The sequence below is a fragment of the Cebus imitator genome, unplaced genomic scaffold (assembly GCF_001604975.1).
Source record: "Cebus imitator isolate Cc_AM_T3 unplaced genomic scaffold, Cebus_imitator-1.0 Scaffold540, whole genome shotgun sequence".
Classification (NCBI taxonomy): domain Eukaryota; kingdom Metazoa; phylum Chordata; class Mammalia; order Primates; family Cebidae; genus Cebus; species Cebus imitator.
In genome coordinates this window covers 874,260-881,781 of record NW_016107855.1, presented here as the reverse complement: position 1 = coordinate 881,781, position 7,522 = coordinate 874,260, and the positions used below count along the sequence as shown (strand labels likewise).

Below are 7,522 nucleotides of genomic sequence, written 5' to 3'. Positions count from 1 at the left end.
ATGTTGCAGCCACTCTGAAAAAAGTTTGGCAGTTCTTCAAAAAGTTAAATGTAGAATTGCTATATGACCCAGCAATTTCATTCCTAGGTAAATATACAACGACAATTGAAAACAGGTACTCAAATAAGTATTTGTACACAAATATTCATTAGCAGCACTATTCACAATTGCCAAAAGGGGGAAACAAAGCACTATCCATCAACAGATGGATGAATAAACAAAATATGGTGTACTTATACAATGGAATATTATTCAGCCACAAAAAGGAATGGAGTTCTGGGCCAGGTGCAGTGGCACACACCTGTAATCCTAGCACTTTGGGAGGCCAAGGCAGGTGGATCACCTGAGGTCAGGAGTTCGAGACCAACCTGACTCACATGGTGAAACAGCATCTCTACTAAAAAAAAAAAAAAAAAAAAAAAAAAAAAATTAGCCGGATGTGATGATGCATGCCTGTAATCCCAGCTACTCAGGTGGCTGAGGAGGAGAATCGCTTGATTCCTGGAGGTGGAAGGCAAGAGTTTGCGGTGAGCCGAGATCCCACCATTGCCCTCCAGCCTGGGCAACAAAAGCGAAACTCCATCTAAAAAAGAAAAAAGAAAAAAAAAAGCAATGACGTGCTGATACGTGCTACAGTGTGTATGAACTTCAAAAACGTCACATGAAAGAACTCAAACACAAAAAGCCGCATATCATATGATTCCATTTATATGAAATATCCAGAATAGGCACATCCATAGAGGCAGAATGCACATTGGTGGTTGCCAGAGACTAGGGGTAAGGGAAAGTCGGGAGTCACTGCTTAATTGGTATAGGGTTTTCTTTTTCCCTAATGAGAACGTTTTGGAACTAGATAGAGGTGGTGGATGCACAACATTGTGACTGTACAAAATGCCACTGAATTGTTCACTTTAAAATGGTTAATTTTATCCATTACTGTGGATTTCACTTACCCAAAAATAGTAATGTCCTTCCTTTGCTCAACATCCTGCAATGGCTCCCCAGTTGACTCAGAGTCAAAGACGGAGTGCCTACAAAGGCCCCAGAGGTCTCACCTGACTGGGTCCCTCTTATCTCTCCTCTCCCTCCGGAGGCTCACTCCACGCCAGCCACACTGGCCCCGTTGCTGATCCTCCGAGGCGCCAGTTCGCCTACTGGGAGGGCATTTGCTCCAGCAGTTTCCTCTGCCTGGAACACTCCTTCTGCAAGTATCTGTCTAGTTCTGTTCTCCTCCTTACAAATCCCCGGGGGACAATAATTCTCAATTTCCTCCGTATTCTCAGAGTTTATCAGTTTTTCATGTTCTAGCGCAGGATTATGACTGCTAGTCTCCCTGTCTGCCTTCCCCGGCTTCCCAGAGCACGACGGAGCATGCCTGCGCAATCCACTAGCTATGTGACCTGCGTCCAGGAACTGGACTGGGCTGTCCTGAAAGTGGGTAAATAATGTCACCGACCTGATGAGGCTATTGAGGCACGGAATCTGATCAGGCATATAAAGTGCCCCTGGCAAACCTCAATTTTCTGTTTCTTGACAAAGCTTTAGCGAGTTGTAAGAATTTGCGGGAAAGTGTCCAGAACCGTGAGTCAGGAGCCCTGACTTCTAGCCCTGAAGGGCCACGTGACCTTGGCGAAAGCCCCTACCCCTTCTCGGTCTCAGGTCCAGGGGCTGGGAACTGACGAGGTTCTCCCAGCGGGCCCCTAGGGCTGGTGACATTCTAAGATGCCATGCGCGAAGGAGCAGGAGTGATGGGGTGGAGGAGGAAGGCGGGCGCCCTGGATTGGCTCCTGCGCGCCACGTGTCCGGCCAGGAGCCTGCGGCTGTCTTCCCGGCCCGCCCCGCGCTGCGGCTGATGCTGGGCTAACGGGCTCCCATCCAGCGAGTGCCGCGTCCTCGAGCCAGTGCGCCCGTGCGTCCGTCCGCGACCCGAGGCCTCCGCCGCGCGGTGAGTGGGCTGAGGTTGGAGAGGGGAGTCGCCCTGGAAACCCCCCTCCCGGGGGCCGCAGGGACGCAAGCAATAAATGCACAGTCACCAGCTAATCGGTGCCCCCCGCCGGGAGCGAGGTTGGGAGGGCGCGGTAACCCGAGAGTGTCGCGGACTGGGTGTGTCTGGGGAGCGCAGCAGAGCAAATCTGGAGACTGGGCGGAGAGGCGCGGGCGGAGGGTGCCCTGGCTGGGGGAGGGGAGGGGACAGGAAAAGAGGGGAGGGGAGTCCTGGCGCTGCAGCGGGTCTGGTCGAGGGCAGGGGGCGCTGGAGCTGAGCCAGTGGCTGGTCCTGCTGGCCTTAACTTGGGGGGCTCAAGAGACTTTGAAGGTCTGGAGTTTGGGGCAGCTGGACGCCATTCAAAGGACCCTCAGAGAAGGGTGTGGCTGAGACCCAAGACTGAGAGCAGGAAGCATTGGACCCTCCAGCTGCTTATAAAAACCTGTGTGTGGTATCCGGGGAGGACGTACGGCCGTCCAAACTTCGGGGCTCCATGGACCCCATCCCCTTTGGGTCATTGCTTGTCTATGAATGGAGTCTCCCAACGGGGTTCCGAGGCCTCCCATGGTGAGGCAGGGGCACTACCCTTCTTTCTGCTTCCCCTCAGCGGTCTAGGCCTTTCCAACGTTTGGGGACTTCAGATGATTCCCCATATACCAGCATGGAGGCAAAATACCCCTGAATCAGAATCCTAGCCCCTCTTGCAGTGTGACCTTGAGCCGGTGTCTTTCCCTCTCTGAGCCTGGATTTCCTCCTCCAAGTCCATAGTTGAGAAACCCCGTCTCCTTCAAAGGAAACAATGGCTTTGAAAATTGATTTATTTGTCATCTGCAAAGAATAATTGCAGGTTTGGGAATCTTGATAGGTTTAGGAAGCCTGGCACAACCCTTGTAGGCCCTACAAGGGGAAGGGACAGGAGGCCCTTTGGGAAAACTAATCTGATGGTGGCTTCCTCCCCCTTCCTTCTTTCCCTAGATTCTAGTGGGTCTTCTCTGACAATTCCAAATTTGGACATATGGATCCTGGGTTTGTGAAAGGACTCTGGTTTCCCCCCCAAGAGTCCGCCCTTTTCCCTCCATTATTCTTTCCCTCTTGTCCAAAATATGCTTGGAATTGCTCCCACTGACCCAGCCGGGATATCCTGACCTGCTTAGCCCTTCGTGGTGAAGTGAATGACCGCCCCAGTTTCAGCCCCTGTGGACCCTGACCTTCTAGCAGGCAGGTCCTGAGCCATGCAGAGCACACTGGTCTGGGTCAGTGGCAAGCCCGGTTACTGTCCAGGTATGCTGGGGCTTCTTGAGCAAGCCCTTTTCACCAGGCCTTTGTGTCCCATCTGGAGCAAAGTCGGCTGAGCTGGCTGCCACTTCCAAGGCAGACATTCTAGGATTCAACTGTTCTAAGATTTAGGATTCTGGGAGTTGGGTGGGGCCGGGTAGGGCGGGAGGCAGAGGCTGTCATCCCCCTCTGCAGCTGTAACAATCACTCATCCATCTTTCTTTGCCTTATCTACCCTTTGTTCCTAAGGCTGCCTCTGCTGAGATACAGAAAATATTTGCAGTATCTGGATAAGGGCCACAGCTGTTGCTGGGGCAAAATGTAGATGTGAGCGTGCAGAGGAGGGGCCAGCAAAGCCCAAGGCCTGGGCTCTTGAGGGGCCAGGCGGGGGAGACTGCGGTGCTGGGTAGCTGCCAGTGACTGGCACATCTGCACTGCAGCACCCAGAGGGAGCCCTGGGCTGCCAGGGTCCAGCCTCAGACCCAGGCCCTGCCCTGCCACTAACCAGCTAGGTTCCCTGGGCAAACCTACTACCCCTCTGAGGCTTAGCCCCTTCCTCTCTGCAGGGATAGGACATGGACCCAGGACACCCCACTGGTATCAATAAAATGGGTTGGGCCTGAATGATTCTAGGATTTTCTGGGGAGGCCCCGTGGAGTCACCAACCTCACCCCACCCAGCCTCTCCAACATACTTCCTGGGCGGTGACAAAGCACAGGATGTGGTCTCTACCACGATTCCTGAGCATGCATGTACCCCTGCCAATAGAGGAGAGGGAGTCGGAGGGGTGTCTTTATGCCTATAAACTTACCTTGAAATCCAGCCTCATTCCCTTTCCTCCTGGAGCTGAGAAGCCCCCACAGAGCCTGGCTATGGGGGAGCAACTGTGTATAGGTTCCTTGGATGTCCTGGCTATCTGCAAAATGAGGATGAGACTGATACCTTCATGAGGCTGTAAGATGGCAGATGTGAAAGTGCTGCTGTTATCTCAAAGGGGTGTGGTGCTTGAGAAGGCAGGCCACCTGAGCCTCAGGTTCCTCTTCTGAAAAACACATGTCCTGGTGCTCCTTAAATGATAGCAATAAAATGGTATCCACTATTATTTCTTGAACCCTTGCAACTTGCCAGGCCTCGGCTGAACCCTTGATATGTTTGATGCTGTTATTTCGCAGATGGGGACACTCCAGCCCTCAAAAGTTTAAGGAAGAAATAATCATGACAAACACTTATCCAATATAGTGCTTCCTGTGTGCCAGGTCCTCTTCTAAGCACTAGACTTGTCTTAATTTTTTTCATCCTCCTCATAACTCCCATGAGGGAGTAGCTATTTTTATCCCACCATTTTTTAAAAAAATACATATGAAACAGGCCCAGAGAGGTTCAATACTTGCACAACACCACGCAGCTACTAAGTATCACCCTTGGGCTTCAGCCTCAGGCAGTCTGGCTCCAGCCTGTGTACTGTGAGACACTACTTTGCTGCCTCTCACAAAAGTGACCTGAGCTGGGGTTCAAGCTGAGTCTGGACCAGTCCACTCCTGAGGCAGACAGATGAGCTCCTGAGGCCTTGTCCTGAGAAATGGTAAACCCACAGTGGTTGACCAAAGCCAGTAAGATCAAGGTGGTTTTGGAGCACCCAAGGGAGAAATACCTTCTGGCTTGTTAGAAAAGGTGGCATTTGAATCCAGCAGATGACAGTGGTGCTCAGCCTCCTTGGCTGCACGTTAAAATCACCTAGGAAAGTTTTTAGAAATTACCAAAGCCCAGGCCTCACCCCAGCAGTCGAGTCAGCCATCTCTAAGGGTTGACCTTAAATCTTCGGTAATTTTGAAAAATTCCCCAGGTTATATTAATGAAGCTAGAATTGAGAAGCATTGTTATAGATTCTAGAAAGCTGGATAAAAAAGTTGTTGGTGGAAGGCATTCCTGGTTTAGCAGGGGAGAGAGGGTGAAGTGGAAGGTGGTGATGGCAGAGAAGTCAGGAAGGAGAACCAAGGACCTTGGCTGCTGAGCTTAGAGGACGCCATTGGAGACTTGTGAGCAAAGGAGTGCTGTGGCTCAGGCTGTAGCCCCTCAGGCACTCCCCCGAGGCAGAGGTCTGGGAGGGTTTTTTTCCCCCGTGATTTTCCATATTATTTCTTTTTTCTTAAATCGCCCTCCCACCACACCTGGTTTCACCCGCTGACACTCAGCATCTCCTTTCCCTCAAAAGTGCACTCTTCCTCCACAGCCCAAGCTACCTTTGAGGACAGAAATTCTTTTTCTTATCCTGGTGTTCCTATTCTTCCTGGCATGTCCCTGCCTCCATTCCCTTGAATCCAAATTTTGACTGTGCACCTCTGTTGGCCTGCACCCCTAATATTTTCTTTTTCTTTTTTTGAGATGGAGTTTTGCTCTTGTCACCCAGGCTGGGGTGCAATGGTTCCATCTCGTCTCACTGTAACCTCTGCCTCCTGGGTTCAAGCAATTCTCCTGCCTCAGCCTCCCAAGTCACTGGGATTACAGGGATGCACCACCACGCCCAGCTAATTTTGTATTTTTAATAGAGACAGGGTTTCTCCATGTTGGTCAGGCTGGTCTTGAACTCCCGACCTCAGGTGATCCACCCACCTCGGCCTCCCAAAGTGCTCGGATTACAGGCGTAAGCCACTGCGCCTGGCCATATTTTCTTTATATATGTATAACAAACATAAAAATGGGACATAAAAGGGCAAGAGTAAAACATTTGGAAAGTGGCGATATTCTTGTCCTGCACCCCAGTGGATTGTTATACCCAGCACCCCACTCTGGAGACCACTGCTCTAATAGTGACACTTGTGGCAACAGAAGTCCCCACTTATTGAACATCTAATCTGTACCTGGCCATGCTAAGCATTTTACCTGCCTTACTTCATTGAATCTTCACAAAAACCTTACGAGATTGTCATTTCAGAGATGAAGAAACTGAGGCAGAGAAATGCCATAACTTGCCCAAGTTACTGAGCGACAAATTTTCATTGTCAGGATTTGAACTTGGGCATTGACCACAAAGCCTGCATTCGTTCGAATGCCACATTGCCTCCAGTGTAAATGTTTGGGCTTATCGTAATAAAAGCCACCATTTCTTGAGCCTTTACTGTGTGCCAGGCACTGTGCTAAGTGTTTTTCACCAGTTATTTCATTTATTTCTCAGTACATATAGATATTTCTATCTGTATTTTGCAGACATGGGAATTGAGATTCAGTTTAAGTAACTTACTTAAATCACACACTGCTGGGCACATCTGTGCCGCAGAGCCCATGCCTTCACATGACTTGGACAAAACCCTTTCCCTATCCACATCTCTGTGGTTGGGCAGTGGTGAGTTGTTCCTTCTAGAGTCAGCCTGGAGCTCTCAAAGGGGAAGGAAGGGAACGTGATTGATTGCAAGCAAAAGGATTGCAGGCAAAAGAGTTCCAGACCCTACGTCCTTCCACACCCCCCCCCCAACTTCCTGCTGCCAGAGGCTGATCTCGAACTCCTGGCTCCAGGTGATCTCCCCTGCACAGCCTTCCCAAAGGGTGGCTACAGCAGCACAAAGCCACCCAGGCCACTTTGCCCCTGAGTGGGTTTCAGGAGTGATCAGTCCTGATAAGTCATAACAGTGAATCTCATCTAGAGCTGAGAGAATCCGGGTTTCTGGGAGAAAAGAGGCAGAGGTCTGAAATGACCCTGTTTACTAACCTTGAACAGCTGCTTCAACCAAGATGATGAAAGTTGCATATTGGTGCGAGGAGATGGGAAGGAATCCTGTGGCCTGGGAGATAGCCCTCCTAGGACTGATACTTTGCTGTGAAAATCCTGGGTTGAAATCTCTAAAAGCCTCTCACTCTAGATCCTACCAAAGAGGGAATGATGTATTATCCCCACTTCAGAAATGAAGGAATGAAGGTCCAAGGAGGGACCTGTCTTGTCTGAGGTTACATAGGGGCAGACGGTGCCAGAACTGGGGTCTTTTCTTTGGACTCTTCCTGGTGTTCCATTGCAGCCAAGACCCACAGTTGTGTGGGGGCTTGTTATGATGGAGGGCTGCTAGGCAGAGATGTTGGCTGCTTCCTGGGCCCTGGCAAGTCACTTTCCCTTTCTGAAATGCCTTTACCCCATCTAGAAAATGAGGGAGTTGGAGGGCCGGGCGCGGTGGCTCAAGCCTGTAATCCCAGCACTTTGGGAGGCCGAGGCGGGTGGATCACAAGGTCAAGAGATCGAGACCATCCTGGTCAACATGGTGAAACCCCGTCTCTACT

The 7,522-nt window shown here is 50.7% G+C and overlaps 1 protein-coding gene across 2 annotated transcripts in view; it reads left to right on the top strand.

The window, feature by feature from the left end:
- The first annotated feature begins 1,748 nt into the window (after positions 1 to 1,748).
- Positions 1,749 to 7,522, top strand: part of ANXA6 (annexin A6) — a 59,589-nt gene continuing 53,815 nt past the window's right edge. For both annotated transcript variants that reach the window (XM_017514991.2, XM_017514992.2), the window contains exon 1: positions 1,749 to 1,945. The gene's annotated coding sequence lies outside the window, so the exon portion shown is untranslated. The remainder of the gene's footprint in view (positions 1,946 to 7,522) is intronic.